The sequence below is a fragment of the Lathamus discolor genome, chromosome 3 (assembly GCF_037157495.1).
Source record: "Lathamus discolor isolate bLatDis1 chromosome 3, bLatDis1.hap1, whole genome shotgun sequence".
NCBI classification, from domain to species: domain Eukaryota; kingdom Metazoa; phylum Chordata; class Aves; order Psittaciformes; family Psittacidae; genus Lathamus; species Lathamus discolor.
In genome coordinates this window covers 118,926,460-118,943,297 of record NC_088886.1, presented here as the reverse complement: position 1 = coordinate 118,943,297, position 16,838 = coordinate 118,926,460, and the positions used below count along the sequence as shown (strand labels likewise).

General features: G+C 39.7%; 1 protein-coding gene across 1 annotated transcript in view; it reads right to left on the bottom strand.

Annotated features, from left to right (window-relative positions):
• The window catches only part of NCKAP5 (NCK associated protein 5), a 405,798-nt gene that overhangs the window by 236,899 nt on the left and 152,061 nt on the right, over positions 1–16,838 (bottom strand). The gene's annotated exons all lie outside the window — the stretch shown is intronic.

Genomic DNA, 16,838 nt, shown 5'->3' with positions numbered 1-16,838 from the left:
TTTGACTACACTGACACCAGCTAGAAGGCTGGTAGATCATCAATAAATGTATGCATAAAAATGAAATTTAAGAAATCTATTCTATTCCCAAACACAGCGCTGCATTTTGCAATGACTATTTCTTTAATTAGCCTTTTTTCATAAGAGATCTGTACCCAAATGTTTGGCTTGATTTAAGTCACAATTAACTTGCTTAATTAAGGATTTGATGATCACAATACACTTTTGCCTGAAAAGTTGTAAGATATTAATGAAAGTAGGGCTTAATACGTGTGCTAAAGGAAAGAGATTTTCAGCGCATGGAGCGGGAAAACGTAGCAGTACCAAGTCTGTGAACTGCAAGACCCAGACAGGGGAAGGTGGTGCAGGAACCAATCACTGCAGGAAGGGTACAGGAAGAAGGGAATTTGCTATGGAAGCTCAGCAAAGCAGAAAATACGTCATAGAACAAGCAGGACTTAAGCAACCTACCATATTTAGAAAGGATTTAAGAAAAACAAACATACTTTTTCAAGCAGGCCATTTTTAAAGAAGAATTTGTATTTTTGAAAGAAAAGCACCCTGCAGAAACATCAGAGGCATTTGTCAGTGCACAATGAAACATAAATCTGCAGATGAATAAATTATTTACAGATGATCAGCTTTGAAAACTTCCAACACAAGGGGTTTTAAATCAGAATATATCCATTATCAAGTTTGAATTTTTCCATTTACTGGTGTTTTGCCCAGAAATTCTACATGGTCTTATTGGAAAGAAAGACCTGAACCATCCCAGCGCAGCATCCTGGCACATACCTGGGGTATGTAAAATCTTTGCACCGGTGACTACTCAGTGTAAGGTAAATGTAAGCATGCCAATGGCTCAGGCCTGCTGAGACATGGCTGTGGGCAAGCACCGGCTGCCCTTTCGCAGCTGTGCTGTTTGATGGCCAGCAGGACCAGCCCTGCACTGCTCACCATTGCTCCAGCCATGATTCCACTGGCCATGCTACCTGGCCTTCCTGAGACATTGTGAGATCAGGAAAAAAACCCTTCCTGCTGTGCAATGCAGGGATGTACAGAGTCTTGAAAATGCACAGACACATCTTCCAGCTCCTACAGCAGAAAAGGGGCTGGAAAATCACAGCCCCCAGAGACCTACAAAGGTCCTCAGCTGTGGCTGAGGGACAACCCGGTGGCCAATGATTTCCTCAGGCTCTGTAACCACTCCTGTCACTGACTGGGTTACTCTCATCCAGTGTGAAAAGCTAAATGCTCTAAAATAGTTTATTTCTGATCTTGGAAGAAAAGTAGCCTTCAAATCATGTCTCAGGACCCCTTCCTGCGCACATCTGACTAATTCATGCAGGAATGACAGCATTCATGTCACTCTGCCACAGCTCAACATATGCTTGGGTCACTAAATCAGTCCTCCCCCTCCATTTCAGTAGCAGATGTGGTATTTAAGTTAAGTCTCCTTAACAGTCACCTGCCCTCACATGCTTGGTGCACCCCCACAACACTCCCCATGCAACTGGCTGGTGGCACCCTGCAAATACGGTTATCACACAATACCAGGCATTGCTAACATTGTGACCTGTAAACATACACAGTGATGAAACCTCAATACTGGCAAAACCTAAAGACAATACAGCCACAGCCCTGTAGAAGTGGGTATTTGTGTTACTCCAGCATTATATCAAGATCCTCTTTAGCACATGTGAAAAATTACTGAAAATTGAGAAGTGGCATTAATGCAGCCTTAACCCAAGTATCCTAAAACAGCTTCTGAAAGACACGTACCGCTCTCCCCCTTCCCTGCTCAGACACTATCACAGGCAAATTATAAAATTGGTTAATCCTATTTTAAGGATTTAGTTCATCTGCTTGAAATAGCCCATTGCATTTTTGTACCGCTTCAGTGCCCTAATATGTTTCAGTGGAAAAAGCAAGTATACCCTTTGAGGGAGTTTTGACTTTTTAATTGCAAAACAAATGCCTAAACATATTTTAGGAGAAAAGATGAAGGGGAGGAGAGAGGGAGGAATAAACAAAAATAAACCCTGCAAACCACTCCTCCATGCACTTCCTGCCAGTGGTCTGGAGATTGTTTCGTTATTCCTCCTACATGAGGAATACTCCTACTTTCCTCTCTTCATGATACCTCCAATACGGAATCAGTTCCACATTTCTAGAATCCTGGAATTTTATCTGAGTAAATCCCATTTGAGCTCCACTCACAGAGGGCTCCTCCTGACAACTCTAGGCCTTCCCTCTCCAGGTGAGGATCCTGGAGGATTTCTGACGTTCAGAAAGGGCTTCCTTAGCAATTTCCCCAAGTGAAGGAGAGCAAAAACTGGGATTCGCATACTGTGCTTATGACATTGCTGCTATTAGGAAAAGAACCACTTTTCAATAGCAGAAAATGAAAAAGAAACCTGATTATCACAGGAGAAAAAAAAATCTGCAATAGAGGATACAGAAGAGCCATCTGTTCCAACAGTGTCTAAAAATAAGTCACCTTTGAGGCAAGCAAACCCTGTGCTCCCACTTCAAATAGGTCCCAGCACGTGTCCTCCCTCCCGCCTCCATTCCCCAGGTGAAGGAGCTGCGCACTCACAGCCAGACCCGTGCAGATGGCTACCTTCATCTAGGCAGGATGCAGGCCAGAGGCTCAGCATGCCTATGGACCACAGTCATCTCTGAGCCCATTCCAGGGAGCTTCATTTGTGATGCACTTGGCCCATCGCCAGCAGTGAGCCATTCCCACTACCTCTATACAAACATATGCCGGTATAATGGGTGAGAAATGTGGTCGGGATCCTGTTATGAGCCAACAGCATTTAACACCAATTTACAGTGTTGGAAGTTTTCATATAAGATACATGACAAGAGAGAACAAGCGCCTTCATGTCTAAGCACAACCAAATAAACCCGTTGGTTACTATCCACCATTTCAGTCAGTTTTGATTAAGATAGCACCTTCAGCAACTATTCTCAGCTCTCAGATTTTAATATGGTGTTACAACTGAATAAGCATTTTACGATGACTGAGTTGCAAAAATAATAAGCTTTTAGCTGCTTTAGCCTTTCAGATGTTTCGAATGCAAAGAACATTTGACATGCAGCTTCAAAGTTAATCGTGTTTTTTTCATCTTTCCTTTTAAATAGGAAAAATCAGTAGCATTACTTTGTTGCTATACAGCTTTATTTTTAATCAAGCATGTTTCATCCCTATAACATGATTAATTAACGAAGTTAATTAGCAACAACAACCTCCAAGAAAACAAATTCTTCTCTGAGGATTTAAAAAATTAAACCATGTTCATTGAAGAGTTCTCATGTTCGCTTTTGAAAAAACACCAAATGATAAAAGATTTACAAAAGCGCTCTTTGAAAGCACAGTTTATGCTCTTAAGTTTGAATATTTGCATTGTAAGCGGCAAAATTCCCAGCCAAGGACTTTGCAAAGAGATAATTAAAGGAGCCAAACAAGGATTCAATTATATCCTTTCCAGATGGAACCGAGCACACAAGTAGTCACTGTGTGGATGGAAGAAAGATACATTTCAAGTCTCAATATCACCAGCAGATCTTGCAGTAGCTTGTTATAAAAAACAACAGTTTGAGGAAAACCCATTTAGTCCAAGGAAAACGTAAGTGTGCTGAATAATGCTGCAACTTCTGAACTGTCCTTGAAGTAAAATTTATCCTTCATTCTCCCCATCAGTTTGACCCATTCAACTACCACACAACAAAATACCCTGTATCATATGACAGTGACAGCTAACACACACAGCTTAGGGCTTCACTATGAAACTGTGCTACTTGGACTTGTCTCAATCCATGGGGATAAAGGTAGGTAAGTTGATGCAATCACAAGCCTGCACCTACCACATAATATTGAACAAATGCTGGTACTGTGCCTGGTCTGGTAACAGATATCCTCAGATCAAACAACACAATAAAAGCTACACTGGATGAGCAAAAGACTCCCTTTTTCTTAGTTCGTATTTTCATAATGTTATTTTACATCAATACAACTGTCTTGGGTTCAGCAGCAGCAGTCAGTTTTTCTCCTTCTCAGTAGCTGGTGCAGCGCTGTGTTTTGACTTTCAGCCTGGGAACAGAGCTGATAACAACAAATGTTTTTAGTTGTTGCTCAGTAATGTTTACTCTGACCAAGGACTCTGTGGGTCTCATGCTCTGCCAGGGACAAGGGGAGGCTGGGAGGAAGCAGAGACAGGACACCTGACCCAAGCTAGCCAAAGAGGTATTCCATACCACAGCACGTCATGCCCAGGGAGGTAACTGGGAGTTACCCAGAAATGCACGGTCTCTCTTCTGGGGGTTGGACTCGTTTCAGCAGGTGGTATCGTATTCTCTTGCTATTTTCTCTTATCATTATTATCATTGGCGGTAGCAGCAGTGGTTTGTGTTATACCTTAGTTACTGGACTGTTCTTATCTCAACCCGTGGGAGTTAACATTCTCTTGGTTCTCCTCCCCATCCCTCCAGGAGTGGGGAGCAGGGGTGGGGTGGAAGGAAAGAAAGAGGGAGAAAGAGGGGGGAGTGAGTGGACGAGCTGTGTGGCTGGGTTTAAACCATGACAACAACAAAACAAAAAACTGTCAGCAAACTTCAACTTCCCAATATTTGAAATAATATTGTAATTTTTATTTTGGATTATAAGATTCCAAAGCTCTGAGATACAGGCCTTTGCTTCTCCACCTAACACAGAAAGATATTACTTAAAATAGCTTGGGGACAAAGTTATGAAATAAAGATTCCTGAATTATATCCATTTGCCAAGCCCTCAGCCATACAGAATCAGGATATATTTTCAGGATTAAATAATAATTTCACAGTTTCAATGAAGAAAAATAATTGTATTGTTTTAATGAAGAGCAGAAACAAAACTCGAAAAGAACAGAAAATGTCTTTGTAACATCATCCAAAACTTAATGGTCCAGTGAACCTTAATCCCCATGATCTACAGGGAACACAAGGGGTCTATCAAGCCCTGACATTACCCTTTCCTTTCCTGATCATACACAGCAGCCCCACGACCTGGCAGCGTGCATTGACAGCTCTTGCATTTTCAACATTGACACAAAATTTCAAACTTTTCCTGTTTCCCTTTTCCAAGTTAATTATTACTTTCCTACACAAGGGCTGAATGTGGACAACATTTAACTGGTATGACAGCTCCCAAGTTACTAATTTGTTTTTCCACTTGTCTTTTCTTTGATAAATGGGTTCAGAGAAATTCAGACTACGCTTCCCACTCTACACTGCTGCTGTGAGATTCAGGTGAATAAATACTTTGTTCGCACATGGAAAAAGCAAACAGAAAAATGACAGAGACTCAGAATGTGAATTTGCAAAGTGTCCCTAAGCACTGCGCCTTGGAACCACTCCCGATTTATTACCTACCAGAATTATCTCTTCTCCATTTCCCCACTCCCCACCCCGCCCATACCATCACTTGTAGCCATGGCATTGTTTTTCAAATGAACCAGAAAAAACACCACTGAAAGCCATTAAACATGGATTAAACATAGCATGGTGCTAACAAATGATCTAGGGGCAGGGCACTAGTCAGTGTGGAAAGACACAAGCTTGGCTTCCTTCAACTCCTGGTTTCCCAGGGAGGTTTCCCATCCGAATGCTGACCAGGCTTGACCCTGTCGAGCTTATGAGAACTGACAGGGGAAAAGCCAAGGGTGGAATGGCTGCAACGAACTAATTTGCCTCCTCCAGCTCCTACTGTGATTGCAGTGGTCAGTGATGCTGTAACCTTCCTTCCTACTGAAGATCACACACAACAGAGGCATTTGGTGCGTTATAAATGGTTTAACTAAGATCTGGCAATAAAAGAGCCATCTTGCAAAAATACACTCATTCCAAATTTAAAGCTGAGCAAAGTACAAGCTTTATTTATTTTTACAATAATTGCAAAGACTGGAGTTACTTATAATGGAAATACTAATGCTATAAAGCAGAAGCAGAATAGACAGGATGAGCCACCAGTGAGGCACAGGCTCCTATGTATTGCTAATTTATTTGTAATAAAAGATAAGCATACAGAAAACATAATTTACATTAAACCTCTATAAGACATGACACTTTCAAATTAGGACAAGCAGAACAGGTAGCAACTTACTTAAACTCTGCTTTCCTTAGGTGACACTAACAGTAAGGGAAAAAAACCCACAGAATTGTAACTATACTCTAAAATAGGTATGAGCAATCTCCAGAGGATCCTCACCAATTTTCAATAGATTTTAATGTATATGTAATCTGAAGCAGAAGTTCAAAAAAGAGCATCTAGTTACTTTCCAGAGGCATCCAAACAAGACACCAAATATAAAAGAAATACCATGGAAGAAAGCATAGGGTAACACTGGGCTGAGTCACATACCCTGGTGAGAAAGGAGGCCAAAAGAGAAACATAGTGGAGGCAGAGCCTTCATTATAAAAGCAAAAAGCTGCCTTTCTCTAATGAAGAGCCATAGCAAAGAAACTAGAAAAAGAAAGCTGTCCATGAGGAGTCCATGGCAATGATCACAGGATTGTTTTCGTGACAGATCACTCTCAGCACCAGCACAGCAGCCGAAGTCAGCTGAGCACTTGAGCATAGTAACTTTCCTACCATAAGTGCCTGCATGGGGACAGGTGGCAATGCAAAAACATCTTTTCTCACACTGGCAATCTTTTTTACCTACTTGACATTTACTGTTTTCAACACTGAAATTATGGCTGCAAGTCTGCACATTTTAAGGATTTACTGTTACTTCAGACAACATTTCAAATATATCTATTTTTTTAATGTAGCTATTTTTTTTATGTTAACCCAACATTAAAAGGAAGGAATAGCCTCCTTCCACTATTAGTGTTGATTCCACAACACAGCCTACCACTCAAACAGGGGAAGTTTAGATTGGATATAAGGAGGAAATTCTTTCCTGTTAGGGTGGTGAGGCACTGGAATGGGCTGCCCAGGGAGGTTGTGAGTGCTCCATCCCTGGCAGTGTTGAAGGCCAGGCTGGATGAAGCCTTGGGTGGGATGGTTTAGTGTGAAGTGTCCCTGCCCATGGCAGGGGGGTTGGAACTGGATGATCTTGAGGTCTTTTCCAACCCTAACTGTTCTATGATTCTATGATTCTATATATCTGGGCTCACAGCATCACACATAGGGAGGTGCAGACACAAAGTTTAAAATGTTGGTCTCTTGAACTCTCTGGAGATTTGAGATGGTTTTTAACCTTGGTAATGTAGAAAACCCAGCAAGTGAACAGCAAAAGCTTTTAAAATAGAGATCTTTAAATAGTGTTCATCGGAAACTGCTAATGATTAGAATGACAATAAATAGAGCCATCAACTCCTCTTTCAGTTCCTTGACAAGACAGAGACAGCACCAAGCAGCACAATCAATGCAGTTTCTTCATAAAGACAAAAAAACAGGCAAAACAGTGACTTCTTCCCCACAACACACACATTCAGTTGTAGGATAAAAGATTAATGTCTGTATGGCACAATGCCAAATCCTCAGGATAATTATGAATTATACCAAGCAATCATTTAACAAATCTCCTGGAACATCTCACCATTATTCATGAGATAATGCATCTGGCTGCAATTTTTTTTTTTTCAGATATACTCCTCTGAAGCCTTTCTTTTGGGCTGAGATTCCAGGTGGAAGAAGAAACTGAGGGGGGGCTGGGGGAACGGGGTAAAGGTTGGTTCTTTTATGAAACAGAAAACTGAGGGAAGAAAATAACATTTTCCTAATAATTTCTAATGTCTGCAGAGAGTAGGGACAGATACTTAAAGATTTATTTTCAAAATCAGCCCAAACACAAAGCAGTAAACCGCAAGAGGCGAGGGAGTTACACCTGGCTATCAACTTCAATGCAACATCAAGTAGGAAATAACAAACACCAAAGTGTCAAAACCCACCAAGTAAACAGCAGAGTAGTTCTGAACTCAGAAATACACCTACAGTACAGGTTTTCGCATTATAAATTAAAGAGTTCATGCATTATGGAAAGCTTGTATTTATCAAAAAGCATAGTTCAGGGTTTAGAAGGTCCAAATTCTGCAGATTTGTCCCCTGTTTAAACCCTTTGAGTCTATCCCAGAAACTACTAAAATGCACTACTACACATAAATGAACACAGGATCTATCTCACAGAATTTGTTATTATTAGAAGTGGTACATTAACCATAAACCGCATTGTCTCTGTTCCGCAACCCACACCACAAAATACCTAGCAAAAGCAATTTTACAAATCCGCACTGTTGTAGCTTGGAAATTCTTGACGTCAGTGACTGAGTTATCCATTTCAATGTTACCTTAACAGTAATATTTGTATTTAATGCTGCATTATTTCTGCCAATAAGCAAGTGGGAATTTCTACAATTAGGCAAGCTGCCAGCTTCTCAAAGACTTATCATCATCGAAAATCTCAGTGTTCAAACAAGAAAAATAGAAGAAAAAAGACTAATAGAAGGCAATTTGGAATGTTAATTCAGTAAAAGAAGCTTTAAAATATAACATAGACAGATGTTGCAAACAGATGCCCATCCTTTACTATGAGAACGACTGTTTGCTCTTCTTTTCAGGTGCTACTTTAAGGTATCTTACACAAATGAAAGAATCTGCTTAATGAAAGCCCTAAATGATCTAAAATGGTACCAAATTCATTTCTGAGAACTCTTTCACAGTACCAGGCCCACACGTTGCACTTTTCTAATCAAACCAAAATATTAGTGTTTATCTGCTTTTTGACAGCATCCTCAGAGCTGCAACATCACTCTTCTGACCTTCTCCAGTACAGGTGAGTGTGGAAAGCAAATGTGACACTATCACCTTTCACTTCCTGTACACCACTAGTTAACATGATCCTCTGGCCAGAGTACATCATCCAGGAGCAACACTTCTTGAAATGGGACAATAAGACAGTAAGATGTTGCTAAAAGCCTCCCAGTTTAGCTTGAAAGCACAGCTGGCGTCAAAGTGGATAATGAGAGAGGCACGGGATCATTGCTACATGACAGTTTGGCCCATGGGAGAAAGACAACAGTTTAAGTCAACAGTTTTTACCTCCTCTTATTTCCAACACACACAACTACCACTCCTCATTTTGCATGCCCACAGGATGCTTTTTTTTGGTCCTCACCCCCAAGTACACCTCCTCTCATTGATGGAAGTACCAAAGACAGAGACATTTGGCTGTTCAGCGGAGCTGACAGGGGCCTAGCAATGCATCAGTCCCAGCCCACGGAAGTCATTGCTAAAGCAGATGCCACTTTCAAAAGAGTCAGATTTTTATTTGTGACTTGGTGAACCTGAAAGCAACAGCAGAGATGAACACAGCCGCTCTGTCTAAATAGCCATCTTAAAAAACTTGTGTTTCGCTGTTTATTTCTAAACTGGGTCAAGCTGTTATCTAGAGTAGATGAAGTCTCGGTTCTTGCATTTCTGTTTGGGGTATTCTGTATGGTTTGAAGTACCAAATCCTTACAGCGTACAGATCCACACTATTATTATTGCGTTCTTTACTTGTGCTAGCTTTGGGGGGTTTTTTAAACAAATAGCTGGAATCCAGAAGCTATCTCCTGATACATGAAGAATTCTCTGGATTGTAACCGAAACAGAACTAGCTGTGAATCCTGAACCCATCCAGCCATTTCTAGCAAAAGTGAATTCTTTTTTCCTTTGTTTTCACTAAGCCTGGACTTAAGATGACCTTGGAAAATGAAAAACAAAAGAAGAAATAAGCAAACAAGGTCTTCTTTTTGCAGAGGACTTGGCAGTTGAGCTAACAAATCCCCAATCGCTGGTAGCTCATATATATTTTTTCTCTGGAGATTTGTCACATGGAGATGATGTGCTGTGGAAATTCTTTTGAAAGGATATGCATTTCCCTAAAGGATTTTTAATGAGAATTTATTGCTTATGAAAGATTCAGGATTGGCAGCACTTCAGTCTTCAGTTAACGATCTTTGTTTATTAACATGAAATGCATCACCCTTAACAGGAGTGTAACTTTCCCAAGCAATGCATCAAAGCACAAAAGAATTCTCACTCCTGCAATCTTATCCCCTGAGGCTGTCTGAGAGGGTACCAGTTGAAATTCTTATCATTGTCCTCCATGAAAATTAAGTCAGAACCCTTGTTTCACGTAAGGCTGAAAATCACGCCAGTATATTTTCATAACCAAAATTACTTAGACATAAACTAACAGCAAGAAATGGCAGCAGACTGGTACTGCTATTACTTTTTACAGTGCTTATTCTTTCCACCAGTATCAGAAGGTTTTTGTTTAATCCTAATCCTAATTGCTCTTAAATTCCATGGGTAACACTTATGCAAACTGCTGATTCCACATCCTGTTAGAAAATTACCACCTTCTGGAACTCCCCAAATATGCAAGAGAGTGATGAAGGATATAGGCAATTGGGTCTGTGAACCAGAAATCCCAGAAACACACCACTAAGCCACCTCTTGTATTTCTATGGAAATAAAAAGGCAGACTTCTTCAGAAAACAAAAACAAAGACCAAATGTACAATCCAACTAAAATGGGATGAACGCAAAACCCAAACACTAAGCCCCACACAATTTGGACACTAACCTCAACCAAACTCTTAGATCCCACTGCTTTCTTTACAACTAGCTTTCCTTCTGCTCTGCCCGATATACTCATCTCTTGTCTGGTTGTGACAATATATAGGTAGATTTTTCTCCCTCCTACAAAGCTTTTCAGTTTTGCTCCTACAGTTCAAAGAAGATACCTGATTTTGCTTCATTACGGGTTAATCTCTTACCTCTGTTTTCCACCTCTCTGTTCCCAGATCATCATGACACGTTCCTGGTATTACTTGTAATCTCAGGTTTTGGATAGGATGTTACACACTGTGATATGTTTTTATCCATCCAGTAAAACCACAGCATGAGGACTTCCGTTCTTAACAGGCTGCAGTTACTCTATCTTTTTTCTCTCCAAGCTGTGTTAACTGTGCACTCTGTAACCTTTCAGATGTCACTCATGTCCTGCTCTAATTGAATATTAAAATACCTCGGAGAAAGCATCTCTTTTTTGCAGACAAGGAACAAAGTCAAACTGATTTTATTCTGTTTCACTCCCTGGACTACTCTCTCCCTTATTTTTCTTCTATTTTATGCAATTGTTCAGTACCTATCCTGGCACAATCGCTGCAAATCTGCAATGATCTTCCATGCAAACAGAAAATACAGAAGTGAATCAAAGTTGTTCAGAGTCTTTTTCTTTACTGCTTAAACTTTTTCTGTTGTTGTTTCTTGTAATTTCATTTTGCACCCTCAAGAATACTACTAATATATGAAGACTCAGAAATACTGTTCCGCTGGGGACTGTCTCCATTTTAAGGCCAGAGGAAGATGAAACCTGGATCAGGTCCCTGAAGCAGCATTTTGTGTTCCAACCCATCTTTGTTTTGATCTGCCAGCTCACCTGAGAGATGAGAGAATTTCTTTTCACATCATTTTATGGGAAATCAAATAAACTGAACAGCGAAATCCTATATGTACCTTTGGGTTACAGCAGAACAGCAGCACTCATTTCCATTGGTATTACCTGTGTACCTCGAGACTGAGCATTCATTGGGTACTCGGATTATAGATCAGTAAAGCAGAGTACTTCATACTCAAGAAATCATCAGAATGGTTCAAAGTATAGGTGAAACTAGTTTATAATCCTTTCCAATCCTAACTATTCTATGATTCTCTCTCTATATATATGTATATATACATGTGTTTCCTGTAAAAGAGAAAACACACATATATAAACCATATAGCTACTGCATTTATACTTCTAAATTTCCAATCTGTGATACAGGGTTTAGAAGCCACACACTATGGCTATGGGTGCCCAACAAGAAAATAGCAAAGAGAGTGGAGTTAAAAACCAAATTAATGCACACAAGATAAGTAAGATTTTTCTTAATGCACTTTGAAAAAAACCAATATGAGTGGGAATAAATGTTACTAAAATGTCAGAAATATGGTTTGCAGCATACGATTGAATAATTAATACTGAGCATATATGCTGAAAGACATTAAATATTTGCCAAATTTATAACATAGCTATTTTACATGTGCATATCCATAATCTCTATTATTAAAAGCATTAGTGCGTCAATTCAATTATTTTAATTTATAGTTGTGCTGAAAAATATTAAACCAATTATGAAAACAATTTCAGACATCCATCCATTTTCATAATTCTGAAAGTACAGGACATTTGAGATAAACTGCAAAGATCACCTTTTGCAAAATTATCTGCTTTCGGTATAAATGTAAAACAGATGATTTGTACTTTAATGAGCCACAGGTCACTTAATGATGTGCAACAGTTGGCTCTTGGCCACCTGCAAACAGCCACTGGCACAACACACCACTCCCAGCAGTACAGACCCTGGAGGCGCCTTCCAATTGGACTCCCAGCAAGTGACAGAAAAAATAAATGAAATAATTATTTCCCAAGAGCGTTTCTCAAATGTCTACATAAAATGTATTTTCGATGTACTGATTGGCAAGAACTGCCGCTTGGTTTTCAGATTCGGGAAGGTGATCCTGAGCATTGACTGCAAAGATTTGGAGAGAGAAGGTAACTCAGACTTTTCTATAAAGCTCTTTGTGAGCGTCAGTAACCTACTAGATTTGTGAAGAGAAAAAACGAGGAAGGCTAGTAACAAGGATTTTTTTATTATTTATTTATTTAATTTAAAGTAGTATCACAATAAATTTCCTTGGAAATGTTTCCTGGGCTTCCCTCAGTCCTCCCCCATGCTAGGGAACATGCTTCAGTATGCCTTAAGCAAAATAATGTTCTCTAAGCACATCTCACTACGCCAGAAAGAAAGAATAAAAACAAACCAAACAAAACCTGTTTGTTAGTCAGTTTGAAGTATCCTTCAGTAACTCAACACACAAATTCATACTCATGAAGCTCTGGAACAATAGAATTAATTCTATCATTAACATGGAACCGTTTCTTCTATCACTCCATCTACAAAAAAAAAAAGACTAGAAAAAGTCAAAAGCAGTGTCCTCTGGCTGATGACAAGTTTTGACAAGTTAGATGATTAACTGGAACCTCAAACTCAAGTTTCCTTGTCTTAGCAGACCTAAAAGAGAAGAAAATACTTGCTTTTGAAAGGACGTAGATCTACAGGGACCGCAGCCCAGGCTGAGAGAGCTCCTCAGAGCCTTATTTGTACTGAACCAAACAATGGCTGGCATGCATAGATTAATTTTGATACAGAAATTATAGTTGTCACTTTAAACAACGGACAGTGCATATGGTAATACATGCAAAATGTTTTCCAACACGTTCAAGCAGAGATGGAGAAACTACGCTATCAATGACAGTTTTACCATGTATTATACCAGTCTAACACGTAACAGCACTGACAATGTAATCCAGAGCACATCAGACCTATTAGTGGAGGAATTACACTTTTCATGTGTATTTATGCAGCCATTTAAGTTCAGATACAGTCAAATCACAACCTCAGTGGTTGCCTAGGAATGAAACACAGAAGACTGAATAACAATAGGCACAAGATTCACCTGTGCTGTTGAAGTTGTTTTACTGATCTTGGTGAAAAAAACCTCACGTGGTGACTTAAACTTGCTTCAGTACAACACCTTTAAAACCCACTCTCTGACTATTAACTGGAAAAATTTTATCAGACGAAACTTAGGTACAGCTAGTACAGCTCAAAAAAGCTGGGCCAGAAATGTTGCTGAATAGTTTTCCAACTATTAGTGCTGTGACTGAGAATCCTATCATAGAACCATACAAATAAGCGTGCTTCCATCTTTTTACAAGTAAACACAATCTAAAAAAAACCAACTATTTTTTGTTTAAAACCTAAATCAAGGAAAAAACACCTTCAAGAAACCTCAGTCAAACTAAACCCTCTTGGCGCATTTTAGATTATTTTCCCGAAAGACATCAGCCAGATCTGCTTCTCAAAGCTCAAATGGCTTCAGCTTCAATGGAAGTTCACCTTTAGCAAACAAACCAAGTAATTTAAAAGATACAGCTGAGTAAGGATTATGATGTGTCGGCATTCAGGCATTTCCAAACATATTAAATGTATATTAAAAAATACTTAAAATATTAACTGTTTGAAGTATTAGAAAGATTTTCAGCATTTTGAATTTCAACAAGATGCTTAGGCAAACATGCATTTTTCCAGCTTCCACAAGAAATGGCATGGTTTGAATCCAATTTGATGTTTGAATAAAGCCACTTGCCATTTTTCACAGCACACAGAATCTGGGTAATGAACTGGCTCTGAAATGACTTACGATAGTTGTTGATAGATGTTGAGTCAGCTACATCACCTTTGGTAAGAAGCAAAATATAACTCACATACAGTGCTCACGCAGCATCACCACAAGTATCACCTCATTTACAGAATCAGGAAAAAGTCCCTTTCAAATCAAGGTATTGATTATTTCAAAATTTAATTCCAGTCAAAAGCTGCAACAAGAAAAGAAATCCAGTAAAGCACATTTGCCAATTAAGTGATCCAGATTTTAAGTTAGATATCAGAGATCATAAAATTAGAACCATACTTTAAGTACCCAAATGGCAATATCCAAAATTGGTGATAAACTTTGTAGGTAAATCTCCTGTATCATTATATGGCCATACTTTAGTTCCTACGAGATTAAAACAGCTGACAGAAAATACACACATGGGCATTTTGAATTTTTGCTGCTTAAATCTAAGATACATATTTACCTTAAAGTCAAAGGATCAGAATGGGTCTGCAATAAGCACCAACTTAAGCATCCACCAGTAATTCACAGCTTTTTTAGACAAAACCAACAGAAGCAAGCTCCTCCACACCCAGGGCTCATTAGCAAAACTGTAACGGTGGCTCTTAACAGCATTTTACAAGAGTGCAAAAAGAACTCAAGGTACTTTTATGCACAGAATATATGCTATTAATTGCCTAAAATGCTATAGAGGTGTTCAGAGCTTTTCCAGACTCAGAGGATCAACATCTAAGAGATGTTTGCATTGTTCACTTTCCATTCTGAAAGTCCCCAAAGCAGAACAGCATAGCTTCTCCCTTTCCATCATGCTGCAAGAACCAGTGTATTTTCATACGCTAAGATACTTCCATGTTGACATATTTTTCTTAACAAGACATTGTCTTAATTAGTTTTGTCTGTCATTTGGAGGTTTCCTAGAAGACATGTTAAGGATTTTTTCCAGTGAAGCAGAAAAACCCCGTATGTTTCTGGATTGTGTACTATTCCTTACTATAAAACCAGTACCTGCTCATTACTGCACATCATGTAAAAACAGTTTTCACAGTTGACACTGAAAGCTGTTATCTAATTTTACATGGAAATGAAATGCTAGGATTTTAGTCTGTACAAAATACCCACATATTCATCCCTTCATCTCACTCTGTCAGTGAGAACGCATGACCAAGACACAAAGTCTGGTTTTGCCCTGCTAATGGCTCTGGCCATGAAGATAAGGCTTCGCACTAGCAGTTCCTTGCTGGATTCAGCCTATAAAGTTCTCTACTCGGCATCAATACAACGCCCTAGTGCATTAGATGATTACACAGCTACTTACTAAATTTAGCATCATTTTAGTTATCATGCTCATGCTTTTGTCACAATCTCAGATGTAGGAAAAGATGAACTCACAAGGTACATAGGGTCTAGCAACAGGTACTTCCCTCAGTACTGTCTTGTGAAAACATTATGAAAGACTTTACCTACTGACAGACAGTACTTCAGTATGCACCTATAAAAACTAAACCTTTCCTTGAAAAACAGAAAGCTTCCAACCTCTCAGAAGTGCAAGTGACAGAGAAAATTATTTTCTATATAGATACTGAGTAATTTCCATTTTCCCCCATAATATAAGGATCGTGGTCTGCAGGGTTTCCCAAAGAAGTATGTTCTTAAAGAACAGTGGTATCTTTTCAAGCATTTCCCGCAATAACATCAGTCAACTTTCCTTTTACAAAAAAAAAAAGTAAGTAAACAAGTACCTCAGACCATCAAACATATGAATGAAGAAAAGTACTTAAAAAATACTAGAAAATTATGCCCATCATAGCAGGCCGTAATATACTGCTTCAAACAGGCAGACAGATGGCTGGTTTCAGTCAGCCCATATCCACTGACACGTATTTAACCAGCTGAGTTACCCCAGACAAATAACTCGCCCAGATTTTTAAGAGAAAGACAGTGATGGAGTGGGATAGCTACAGGTAGAGATAGCAGGGTTTAGAAACTACTTTAGGCTGGGGTTGACCAACCCTTGGCAGATCGGCAGTGGCAGGGCTCAGCCCCACCTCCTATGCCCCTGGGACCATTTGGGCACCCACTGGAAGCTGCAGGGGATCTGCAGGACGTTTCTGCAGCCTTAGCCACAATCCTCCAGCTGGGCTCTTAATGCCTGTCCCAACACTCTGATGCCTCCTGAGAGCCTGTAACCCTTGCAGCTATACTGCAGGTAGCCTCGGACACGCACAATGACTTGCAAATGCCTAGCTGGCCAGCCAGAAAATCAGACACATAGAGTTTTACCTCAGAGGAAGAAATTGCTCTCAACCGCCACAAAGCAAAATACCCCTCTGACCCTTCAGAGTTTTATCTCATCTTAGGTAGAGGCCTCCAGCCACAATCACACTCAAGCTGGAGTTTTTCAATTTGAGGCTGCAAGTCTGCTCCTTCTTCGATGGTCAGAGGATTTCCCAGTTCACTGGTTAACCATCAAATGGCCACACTAAGGGGCAGAGCCATGTTTTTACCTATTTAACTGT